At 44.4% G+C, this 11,970-nt stretch overlaps 1 long non-coding RNA gene across 1 annotated transcript; it reads left to right on the top strand.

Annotated features, from left to right (window-relative positions):
• The first annotated feature begins 4,714 nt into the window (after positions 1–4,714).
• On the top strand, positions 4,715–11,970 carry LOC123479550 (uncharacterized). The gene is made up of 4 exons (XR_006655193.3): positions 4,715–4,875; positions 6,834–7,020; positions 11,052–11,228; positions 11,326–11,970. It is a non-coding gene; the product is annotated as an uncharacterized lncRNA (long non-coding RNA).

Genomic DNA, 11,970 nt, shown 5'->3' with positions numbered 1-11,970 from the left:
TCCGAATCACCCAGATATAAGTTGTAGGAACAGGAGTTTTTCTCTCTTCCAAAGTCAGTTTTGGTAGTTTACACTTATTACATGGTATTGGCATAATTAAATAGCCATCTGGGGAAAAAATGGGTTGATTTTCATATCACACTTTACCTCACTATCTTAGATGAATCAAAGACTTAAATGTAAAACATCAAATCTTTTTTAAAAAGATTTTATTCATTTTATTTTTAGACAGGGGGGAAGGGATGGAGAAAGAGAGGGAGAGAAACATCAATGTGTGGTTGCCTCTCGTGTACCCCCTACTGGGGACCTGGCCTGCAACCCAGGCATGTGCCCTGACTGGGAATTGAACGCACGACCCTTTGCGTTCAATCCACAGAGCTCAATCCACGGAGCCACACCAGCCAGGGCTAAAAGATGAAATCTTAAATACGCAAAAACATTTGATTCTCAATGCTGGCTGGGCTTTAGAATCGCCTGTGGAATTTATTTAAGAATTATCTATTTAAGTCAGAACCTCTGTTTGCAATGGAGGCACTGGTATTTTATAAAAGCCCCCTTCCCTGGTGATTAGAATGCAGACAGTGCTGAGAAGCACTGACCAAAAGAAAAAAATGTGTAAAATTAAAAAAATCTGGTAAAAGAGAAAGCTTTTCTATATGTTACATAAAACTCAAAAAAGTCTAAAGAAAAAGCTGATACATTCAATAGCGGGGGGCTACTGTGTCACGGACTTCTAGTTTGGGAAGGCGCGAGTTCTGGGGGGACGTGGTGGTGACGGTCGCACAGCAGTGTGGACCCCTTGATGCCACCGAACTGCACGCTTAACAATGGTTAACGAAGTAAGTTTCCTGTCATATCTATTTTACCACAATAAAAACTGTGTTACAAAGGCAATCAGCACAATCAAATCACAAGCGACAGATTGGAAAACATAAGCAACCTATCATGAAAAGAACTTCTATATAAAGAGCTTCCACAAATCAATAAGAAAAAGAGCAATTCCATGCAAAAATGGGTAAAAGATATAAAAAGACAGTTTATAGAAAATAAAATACAAAAGGTTCTTAAACATATGAAAAAAGACCATTCTCACTAATTGTAAGAGAAAATAAAATTAAAACTATGCTGAAAAATCATTTTTAGTCTAAAAATCATTTAGACTGAGAAGGATAAAAATAGTTGGCTAACAACATGTTGATAAGGGCCTTAGGAAAAAGTTACTCTTTTTTTTGCTGGTGGCAATAGGATATGATGTATATTGGCATATTTTTTATGGTGAGCTACATCAATTAAAGTTCTCAATGTGCACACAATTTGATCTCATAATTCCACACCTAGACATTTATTTTACAGAAATATTTATATAAATGATGTGAATAAGATAGGTATTTTTGAAATAGTATGATCGCGATCCAAACATTTGTCATCTGTCAATAGAAGAATTATCAAATAAATTTTGATATGTCTATTATATTTTGGAGTATGTTGGAGGATGTTAAAAAAAATAAGGCAGGCCTATATACGCTATGTGGAATGATGGTCACTATGTGAAAAGCACAAGTGTAAAACAGAGAAAGGATATGAAATAGCTAGAATTCTACGCCTGTAAGAAAATGGTAAGAAAAGTGGCTTCTGGGAAGAGGACTGGGATATGAAAATCACATTTTTCACTGTGTGCTTTCTTAACAATGATTTTTAAAGAAAACGTTGTGCACGTTTAACCTCTTCAAAATAATTCCTTCTTTTTCTTTAAATAAAGCTTCACTGGGGTGGAAAAGAGCACTACAAAATGGAATCTGGTGGACAGAGGGTTAAGGGTTTGTTTTGTCTGCCTTGGTTTTTAAACAGCTGGGGGAAGACTCCGGTATGTTCACGTGATGCAGGGATAACATCAGAAGAAAGGAAAAGCCTGATGAAGTCAGTTATTTGCGGAGTGAAATCAGGATCATGAGGGAAGCCTTAGCTTCGGGCAGGAGCAGACATATCTCCTTCCGAGATAAGGGGGGATTGGTCCCTAGAAAGACGAAACAGGGGCAAAAGGACCCAAAAAGCTCAGAAGAGATGAACATCTTGGTAGGCAGGCAAAAAACCAGACAGGTAGGTATGTGTTTCTTGAACCCAGCAGTGGTTGTGTGGACTCTGCTGGTTCAGTGGCTTCTGGGTAGTTGAATATCATGTCCACTTTTTGCTGCAGCCTCCCAGCGGGGCCTTTACTTCAGCTGCAGCCACCATCCAGAGCCTTTCCAGGTCTATCTGGGTCTGCTAGCAGGCTGGGGTCAACGTCTGCACCAGATCTTCAGAAAGACCTTTGGGTGGGAGCTGAGTCCAGAGGTGTGCGCTGGGAACAGTTGCACCACGGTTTCAAAGCCTCTGTCAGGTCAGGCCCTTCACCTCGGAAAGGTGAAATTCTAACTGCCCTGGAGCCTGCCTTGGCTAGGGCTTGATTAGGGTGGTGCCTTGTCGGGAGGGAATGGGAGACCCGAAGCTCCAGCCTCCTGACCTCTATTTCTGTGGAAATTATAAGATAAGTTATCGGCTGCTAGATAGGGAGAAGGTGGTTGGCCCCAGGGAGCAGGGAAGGGGGTGGGGTGGGGAAGGACAGTGGTTAAAATGGAAAGCAGCTCTTGTGTGAAAGTAAAGCAAGCACTGGGGAGGCTCAGAAGGTAAGAGTTGGAAGCTTTGAGGGCCCCACGAACCTTCAGTGACAGCAGTCTGTGTGGCTGAATTTCTCTAGCAGTTTTCAGTCCCCGAGGACACTGAGTAGACAGCAAAGAAGGGAAAGACCTGGCAGATTGGGGGTTTCAGAGGGAATGAGGTCTGAGGCCCTGTGGGGTGAGGGGAAGTGGTTATGTCCTGTGGCTGCCTCTTTGTCTCCCCACTGGACTCTACCCCTTTCACCTCCAGGGCAGGGTTCCCATCCCATCCCAGGCCCACTTCTCACCATCCATAGGGCGTGAGATGGTGCCTGATCAGGAGACACACCTTGGAGTGTTTCCTGCATTACTCATCAACTCTGCCAAAAAGCAAAAACCACACAAACAAAACAAAACAAATAAACCCAAAGACTTTAACAACTTGATTAAAGGTGTAAGGAGTCCTTTATCCCAAATGGCATTATCCAGCTTATTTACCTAATTCTTAACCAGACTTGGTTGCTATTTCCAAATATGAAAACCACCTTTTAAAATAAATTGAGTAGCTGCATGTATACTCAAAGAACTGAGCCTTTCAGGCCCAGTAGACATGCAGTAATGCAGTGCTATTGGCAGAGTACCGTGGGCCTTCCAAGGAACTAGGTTGTATTTGGTGCCTTTCCTAAGAAACATTCAAGGATGCCCATCTGCTCGCAGCAATAAAATGCTCCCTTAACCGTGTGAAAACCACTTTCAAAGGAAGAAGATATTGAAGATCTATGTTTTTAAATGTGCTCCAGGCTATGATTATGATGGCAAATAACTTGCAGGACTCCAAGCGTCCCCTCTCTTTTCCTAAAGACTGTTTCATCACTGGTGCTTGAAATTCCACTCTTGGTGATCCATTGCTGCATACCTCTCCCAAAGAGTGTGCGCTTTGGGGGTGGGGACTGTGGGAGGAGGGTTCTGTAGGGGGTTGCGGAACATGCCCCTGGGCAGGCTTACACTGTGTTACTGACTCTTCAGTACTGGTGGCTTGCAGCTAGGAGAGGCCAGCAGACACTTGGTGTGTGAGGAGTGCAGAGGGGAGGCTCTTAGAAGCTATTTGGAGATCAATGTGTGAACTCCATAACTGGGGAGGGCCTACCCTTCCTCCCCTCCAGACTCTGCTGCACACTTTATTCCGGTTCTGTCTCACCTCCATGAGCAAAAGAGCTTACCCCTGTTCAGCTACTCATCCAAGGGTATTTAAGCACCTGCCAGTTCCGGTGGCAGAAGGAATATAAGTGAAGCAGGGTGCAGCCAAGAGGAGGGCCCCAAGAAAGGATTTGTAATGGGGTCCAGGACTCAGGGTGTCCAGGAAATATTAGAAAAATGTATGTAGGATGTCCTCACCCCCACAGGCCTGAGCCAGGGGGGATGGGACACATGGAACAGGGCCATTCAGAGCTGTTTTGGGTAGCAACAGCTTTGCAGCTAACCCCTGGCAGTCATTTAACATATCTATAACCTTTAACTGGTTTCATAGATGTGTTAAATAGCTGTGGCCCTGGTTTGAGCCAGGGAGATGGGAGTGACTTCCACCCAGGATGGGTCTGGGAAGCAACTCCCCCTGGTTACAGGGCCTGCGTGAGAGCGTGGAGAAGATTGGCTCCACGCCATGGGGCCACACCTGCCCAGACTTACTATGGCAGCCCAGTAAAGCTGGAAGAGTACAGGGATGCTGGCAGGTGTAGCTGACTGTAGGAGGAGTCAGAAATGGGGCTGCAAAGGAAGATGGGCGCTGGGATTTAAACCTAGGCCCGGCAGCCATAGAAAAGAAGAGTCCACGCGGCTCCATAGTAGTGGGGAGGACCACAAGGTTTTGGGGAAGAAGGAGGAGACCACACGGCTCCAAAAGTAAATGGGGAGTAGACCATGCGGCCCTGAAGGAAGGAGTGAACCACGAGGCTCTGAAGCAAGTAGATAGATAGAGGTCCATGTGGTTCTGAAGTGGGGAAAAGGACCACACGGTTCTGAAGGAGAGTAGAGAGGACCGTGTGGTTTTGGAGTGTTTCTTTTTGCCACGCGGCTTAGGCAGCAGGAGAGACTTTGCCGGGAAGAAAAGGGGAGAAAGGACTCTTGCTGGTGGGCTGTGAGAAGGTGCCTCATGGCTTTGGATTAACTGGAGATCGCAGCAGCCACACAGCTGATGGTGCCGGGAGCCTGAATCACGGACTTCTACTTCTTTTCCTGAGACACGGTACCCTGGACTGGGCACAGGGAGAGGGAAGGACTGTGCATCTGTGGGTATTCTAGAGGACTTTAGTATCTTATTGAAGACATTAGGTCATTATTCTAAGTTTGTGTAACTTTTAAATAAACAATTCCTTTCCTTTTCACCGGTCTCTGGCATTGAGAGACGTCTTTCCTCTGGCGGCGGGCATTGCGAACCTAGCAGGTGGGGGTGGGGGAAGGAACCTCCAGAGACAGAAAGGGGGAATCCTTTCTGTAATAATTTATCGTGAACTACCACCCCCCTTGCTCTGTAACATAAGGGTGCCCAAGTTCTGGATCTCTCCCTGGATGGCCTGCACACATGTGCCCTCAGCTCCTGTGGGCTCACGGTCCCACAGATGTATTTGGATATTGTTATCTAAGTACCAGGATTAACAACCCACTCCTGAACCCTGAGCCAGTGAGAGCAGCAGGGTCCTCCGAGGACCTGGGAAAGTGCACATGCCATGCAGCACGTAGCTGCTAGGGCAGGGATGACAGAGTTGCTATGGAAACGGCCCAGGCAGCCTTTCCAGTCACAACCTCTAGGGGTCTTTGTGCCGTTAGTTCCAGGGAGAAACATGCATAGCTGTCTCTCCTTTTTCTCATCTCCGAGAGTTGGTGACAAACGGGGTGAGGAGAGGTTGAGTAGAGCCTGGGCAGGAGAACAGTTGGTGGGTGGTGGGGCTCCTAGCAACCCGATGGGACAGTGGCTCATGTGCCAGCTCAGCTTCTGCCACTGTGTCTGGAAAAGCCCCTCAGAGCTGATCACATCAGCCTACACCATCTGCCCACCCCTCTCTCTGTCCCCTCAGGCTGCATGGCATTTAGGAGCAAGGCCAGAAAAAGCAGGGTTACTGTAATTAAGGCTTGCTCAGTTTCCTAGAAGTCAGGAGCCAGGGTCTGGGGACTTTGAGACTGCGCACTATGGTTGAAAGAGCATTGGGATTGGAGTCAGGAAGCCTGGATTCTGGCCTGCATCCTGGCACTGTGAGATCTTAGGCAAGTCATTTTCATCCTCCTGGCTCAGTTTGCTCATCCAGAAGACAAGAGGACTGAAATAGAGCAATGATTCCAGAGTGCTACATCGGAATCATCTGAGAATCTTTATTAAAAATGCAGATTTCTAGGCCCAACTCTAGGGAGTCCTATTAAGTATGTCTGGGGTGGGCCTGGAAATCTGTATTAAGCTGCATATAAATTAAAATTATTTGAAGACTCTGTTGATTTACTTGAGATATTAAAGACACCGTAAGAACAGTCACACCAGGACTGTGAATCACTGATTTCGAGGTAAATGTCAAGTACACTCAGATAATTGCTGAGAATACACTAAGAGTATGTTACCTGATGAATCCCAGGCCTTACGGCAGTAATGTCATTATGTAATGTCTTTTAGTACAAGAAAAAATGCCCAGAATTGAAATGCTCTTAGGCCAGCATGACTTCAAGGGTGTACTTTGGCATCAGGGCTGGATAGGCACTCATCCAGGCCCTGCCAGGTGACTGTGACCTACCAACGGTCCCACTAGTGCTGCAAGAGGTGGCGTGGAGGGTAGGGGCAGGAAGAATAGGATTCCTAATACAATACTTTCTCCCTTTACTTTGATCATTCCATTTGAAGGAATAAACTTTTCTTCTTCACTTTAGTAAGTCCATTGGAAGGGTATTTCCAGACTCTTCAAATTTTATTTATTTACTCAACACACATTGATCAAATGCATATATGCAGCCAGACCCTGTGCTGGGCACTGGGCGACAATAAAGAATAGGGTTATAGGCCAATGACAATATAATGTCGTAAGTGCCATGAAGGTGCCATAGGAGTACCTAGGATGGGTTCACAACCCAGGCTGGCCCAAAACATCTTCTTGTCCTTCCCCTGCCTCGGGGTATGGGCATTCCTCGAGTTTTATATGGACATAACATGGCATTTATCGGCAGGAGGATGGAGCAGAATGAGGTTGGCTATGACCAGCAAACTGGATGGATTGAAGAAAAGAAGGTGGCCCCGGGAAGAAAAATCTAACAGTTGGTGATGAGAAGTTTGGACTGGAGGTCGATTGGCATCAAGAAGGTCCAAAGAGATCAGAAGAGATGAATATCCTGGTAGGAGGTGAGCACTAGACAGGTAGGTATACATTTCCTGCAGCAGCAGTAGTCATGTGGACTCAGCCTCAGGGTTCTGGGGGAATGACTATGGTGGTGCCTTGTCCAGAGGAACTCAGAGACCAAACATGACATCCAGGCATGGACACACACGTGGGGCATGATGGGGGTCAAGGGAAGGTCAGTGAGAGGTTCCCTGAGGAAATGATATTTGAGCTGAGACCTGAAGGGTAAATAAGCAATTGCCTAGACAGGAGAGGAGGAAATTATTCCAAGAAGAGGAAGCAAAATGCAAAGGCCTTGTAGGGAAGAGGTTATCAATGCCCACTTCTTGGATAAAATCAGTGGGCTCTTCTTCTATGGAGAATGAATAAGAGCCCAGGAACCTCACATAACTGGGAGATAGGCTAGGCCCTGGGAGACATCAGGAAGCCTGAAAAGGGGATGGAATTTGGGGAGGAACTTTCTCCCTAAGCAAAGAGAACATTAATGATCATTGTGCAGTTGATCTGAGGGTCCTGAGGTGGCCAGTTTGAAGGGCCCTTCTTCATCCCTTAGGGATAGCTAGGTGCCAGGAAAGGAAATAGGAGATACTTGGCTGTAGTTAGATATTTTACTCCCACGAAGGTATGTATTGATGCAGACACCAGCCCGCAGTGTCCGTGGCGTTATGGAGGAGACGAGACAAATTCACACGGACTACAGAAATCCTGTGGAATTAAAGGGATGACACAGCCGGCCGCTATCTCAGTGAAAGAGAGGGCCGGCCCAGTCCCTTGCCTGGACAGGATTTTATTGGGTTTAATTTGCATAGGAATACAGGGCATATATGTAAAGCTTATCAATTATTGTCAGACAGAAATGATCAAACAATAGATAACACTCAAAAAACTATGAGGGCTTATTCTGAGTCAGGGTCAGATAGCTAAAGGGCCATAAAACTTTGGGGAAAAAAACTCATTTCATGCTTGGACACTTATCATTTAAGTTGAGGGTATTAGCCAAGTAGGTTTCATAGGATTTTATGCATTCTTTCTTAGGCCTGATTGCCCCAGGGAACCTGCCCTTTCCAGCACAGGGCCACACCCACCTCCAGCATTGTTTCAGGCTTAAGGCAGGCAGGGGAAGTAAGGCAGCCAAGAGATCAGGAGATTCCTTACAACAGAATGAGGACTCAGGCTATGTCAAAGCTGAGGGGTGAGGGTCCATCACCCCCTTTTTCTATAGCCCCCCAAGTTCTCCCTTGAGGTCCCCTTCATGATCATGCATGTCTCACAGATAACTGGAGTTTTCTTTTTTAATGTTTCTTTAAACTTGTGCATTAGTTCAGATAATTTTTATTGACTTATTATTAAATTCACCAATCCTTCCCTCTACATTGTCTAATCTACTGTTAATGTTATCAATGAATTTTTTAATAATTTCAGATGTTAGAATTTTTAGTTTTATAATCCCCATTTAGTAATTTTTTTAATCGTTTTCATTTCTCTCCTTAAACTTCTCATCCTTTTATCTACCATATCCACCCAGAGGTGCTTTAACATATTTATCATTGTTATTTTAGAATCTTGTCTTTTAATTCCAGCTTACTGGTTGTTAATATGTCTGTGTCCACTGACTGTTTTCTCTTGACTATGGGTCACAATTTTCTGCTTCTTCATAAGTCTGATAATTTTTTGTAATACTGGGTTGGCCAAAAATTTCATTTAGTTTTTTCTGTAGTGCTTAGTAGTCTTTAACTTGATTTGAAACAATTTTGTTAGATTGTATTGTGACAGATGTCATATCAGCATTCATTTAAAAAACATCAAAATTGGTGAATTTTAAACTCATGACCCATGGACATGAATAATGGTGGGGGGATTGCCTGGGGGGTTGGGGGGGTGATAGGTGGAAGGGGCAAAGGAGGAACAATTGGGACAACAGTAATAGCATAATCAATAAAATATAATAAAAAATAAAAAATGCAAAAAATAAAAATTTAAAAAAGGTGAATTTTTGTGCAGCCATTTTAATATTGAAGTTGGAAGAAAATATGCAACATTTTGGGCATATTATGCTTTATTACTTCATGAAAGGTAAAAATGCAACCAAAACGCATTCATTTGAAAAAAGATTTGCGCAGTGTGTGGAGAAGGTGTTGTGCCAGATCGAACGTGTGAAAAGTGGTGTATGAAGTTTCTTGGTACCATTGACATTTTGGCCAAATAATTCTTTGCTGTGGGACTGTCTCATGGATTGGAAGGTGTTTAGCAGCCCCCCTGGCCTCTACCCACTAGAAGCCAATAGCGGGAGATAACGGACATACTCAAAATATTCAAGTCAATAAAGTTATTGGTGAAAATGAAAAATGTGTCTTATATTTTACAGAAAAAAGTAAGCAGGACTTTTTGGCCAATGAATATATTCAGTATTGGATGTTACGTTGCAGAGGTGCTGGGTTTAGCTGTCTTACTCCAAAGAAGGTTGAATTTTGTTCTAGATAGTAGTTAAAATACTGGTGGATCACTCAATTATTATAGAGGCTTCATTTGGTTCTATTATGGAAGGGCTATTTTTCCCTTAATCCTAGGGGTTAACCTTTAGCCTTGGGATATATTTCTTACTCCTAAGATATGGCACTTAGGGAATTTCACTGGAAAAGTAAGGGCTTCTTTTAGTTTGAAGTTCAAACTTGATTTAAAACTCAGTCTCCTCAGTATCGGACTGCTCTTAAAATATCTGCCTCTCTTAATATAGACTTTAATATAGACTTAACATAGACTCTTAATATAGGCTTTAGCCTCTCAGTTATTTCTTTCTGCTGGGTTTCTTGGATTTTTTCCCTGAACATGTTCAGTTCAAAGTCATACAAGGACTTGAGGGGGTTTGCACATAGATTTGGGGGCTCCTCCTCTGTGACTCTTTTTCCAGGATTTCCCCCTTCAGTGTCCAGCTGCTTACCCAAACCCTGACCTCTGACTCCTGAGCCTGAGAGCAGAGTAAGATGATGCTCTCTGCTTGGGCTCCATTCCCAGGCACCACAGCACACAATTCTTAGGGGGCAGAGAGGGCAAATATGGATCTAATCTAGCATGTTTTCTTTTTTTTTAAAGGTCAAATCCTCTACAGTTTCTGCCTGCTCATTAATGTTCTCCAGTGCTTTAACATTTAAAAAAATTTTTTTTTGTCTAGGGTTTTAAATGATCAACAGGAAGATTAACCCAAAATCCTAATATTTCACTGGGATAGGAAGGGATGAAAGGTGAGTTCATTCTTTGCACCTGACTTAAAAGTGAATCCAAAGTAGAAGTGATAAGAATGACTCTAAATGACTCATTTGAACTCAAATGAAGCAAATACGGCTCTTTCTTTCATAGAGCCCAGAATCAGTACTCGGAACTGTGATGATGGAGACCAGTTAGGAGACTGAGGTCTTTATGTAGGCATGTGTTGAGGTCTCATTTTGGAGGGGCAACTTGGGGTCTGACTGAATGAGGAGGACAAGGACGAGAGAAGAGACAGAGAGGACCCCTCAGTTTTAATTGTGGATGGTAAAACAACAGCACAGCTCTTGAGAAAGGTGTGGCAATTGAGAAGAGTTGTTCCGGGTAGAGGTGATGACAGTATCTGTGAACAGTTTATCTAGCAGGAGACAGTGTTGGGGTCATTTAGGGCAGAGGTAGTGGTCTCTTTGAGGGAGGAGGTGTGGAGAGAGACAAGTGGAGACCCAGGGACTGATCCTTGACAAATACCGGCATTTAGAGGATGGGAGGAGAGAGTAGAACCTTCGACAGATCTAGAGAAGGGAAAGGAGAGGTGAAAGGGGATCTCTAGGAGAACCTATTGAGAAGGGAAGTTTTAAGAATAAGGGGTCCTGATAGCTCAGGAGCCCAAGTTGGGAGGAGGCCAGGAAAGACCATCAGAGGTAAGCAGGAGGTCAGCGTGACTTGGTGAGGGTGATTTCTGGAGAGTGGTGAGAACAGGAGTCATCACAGGAGGTTAAAGAGGAAGTGAACTTAATTATTTAAAGAAAAAGTTCTTATCCCTCATCTTCCATTCTTCCAATTCCAGGTCATGCCCTTAGTTGCCTCCGGCCTTCCCAGAGACTGGTGGTTTCACTTGCTGCTAAGTGGCTTTTACTGGACAGTTTCAGCCCTCTGGCGATTAAACACCCAGAAGAGGACTGGGCTCTGGGGAGAGAGGGATGAGCACACCACAGGAGCAGCCTGGCCTTCCCTTGTTTGGAAGGTAAATGCATTCCACCTCAGAATTTTAATGTGGGCTTTGTAAACATCTAGATAAGATGACAGATAACACTTAATTGCCTTTTGTGTTTTCCTGGCAGCATTTTGAACAGGATTCTTGCAGGATCCAGATTGGCTGAAGATAAAGCAGAAGGAAGAATTTGTTTCTTCAGCACCATTTTTTCCTCTTACAATCTCAGCAGTAGCTTTTGGAGCTGGTCTCAGGTGGGTTAGACTGGACCTCCACGTGGACACAGCAAGCTCTGGCCATTGATTACAATGCCCCAAACTGACAGGCTAAGACATGGATTAACTGAGTGTGGAGAGAGGGGTGGACAAAGGTAGGGAGGAGGTGAGGCTGCTCTCCAGGGTCCAGTGTGATGATTGAAGAGACCATTAAACAAGACGGAGAATATAGGAGTAATGATGCATTTGGGGAAGGAGGTCATGACCTCGGTTCTGAATTCTTTGGTGAAAGGGTAATTTGAGATGGAATCATTCTTTTATTTTAAGTTCTATAAACATTTTTTGATGTGGTATAGGTAACTAGTAATAACAGCAATAAAATTTTTAAAAAGTCTGTTCATAAAAGTCCTCAGTAGCGAGCACGGGCCTGTGAACCTAAGGGTTGCTGGTTCCATTCCCAGTTGGGACACAAGTCCGGGTTTCCAGCCAGGTCCCCAGTGTGGGGGGGGTGGGCGTGCGAGAGGCCACCACACATTGATGTTTCTCTCCCGCTCTTTCTC

Source organism: Desmodus rotundus, chromosome 5 (genome assembly GCF_022682495.2).
Source record: "Desmodus rotundus isolate HL8 chromosome 5, HLdesRot8A.1, whole genome shotgun sequence".
Classification (NCBI taxonomy): Eukaryota; Metazoa; Chordata; class Mammalia; order Chiroptera; family Phyllostomidae; genus Desmodus; species Desmodus rotundus.
This window is presented reverse-complemented; position numbering and strand designations above follow the sequence as displayed.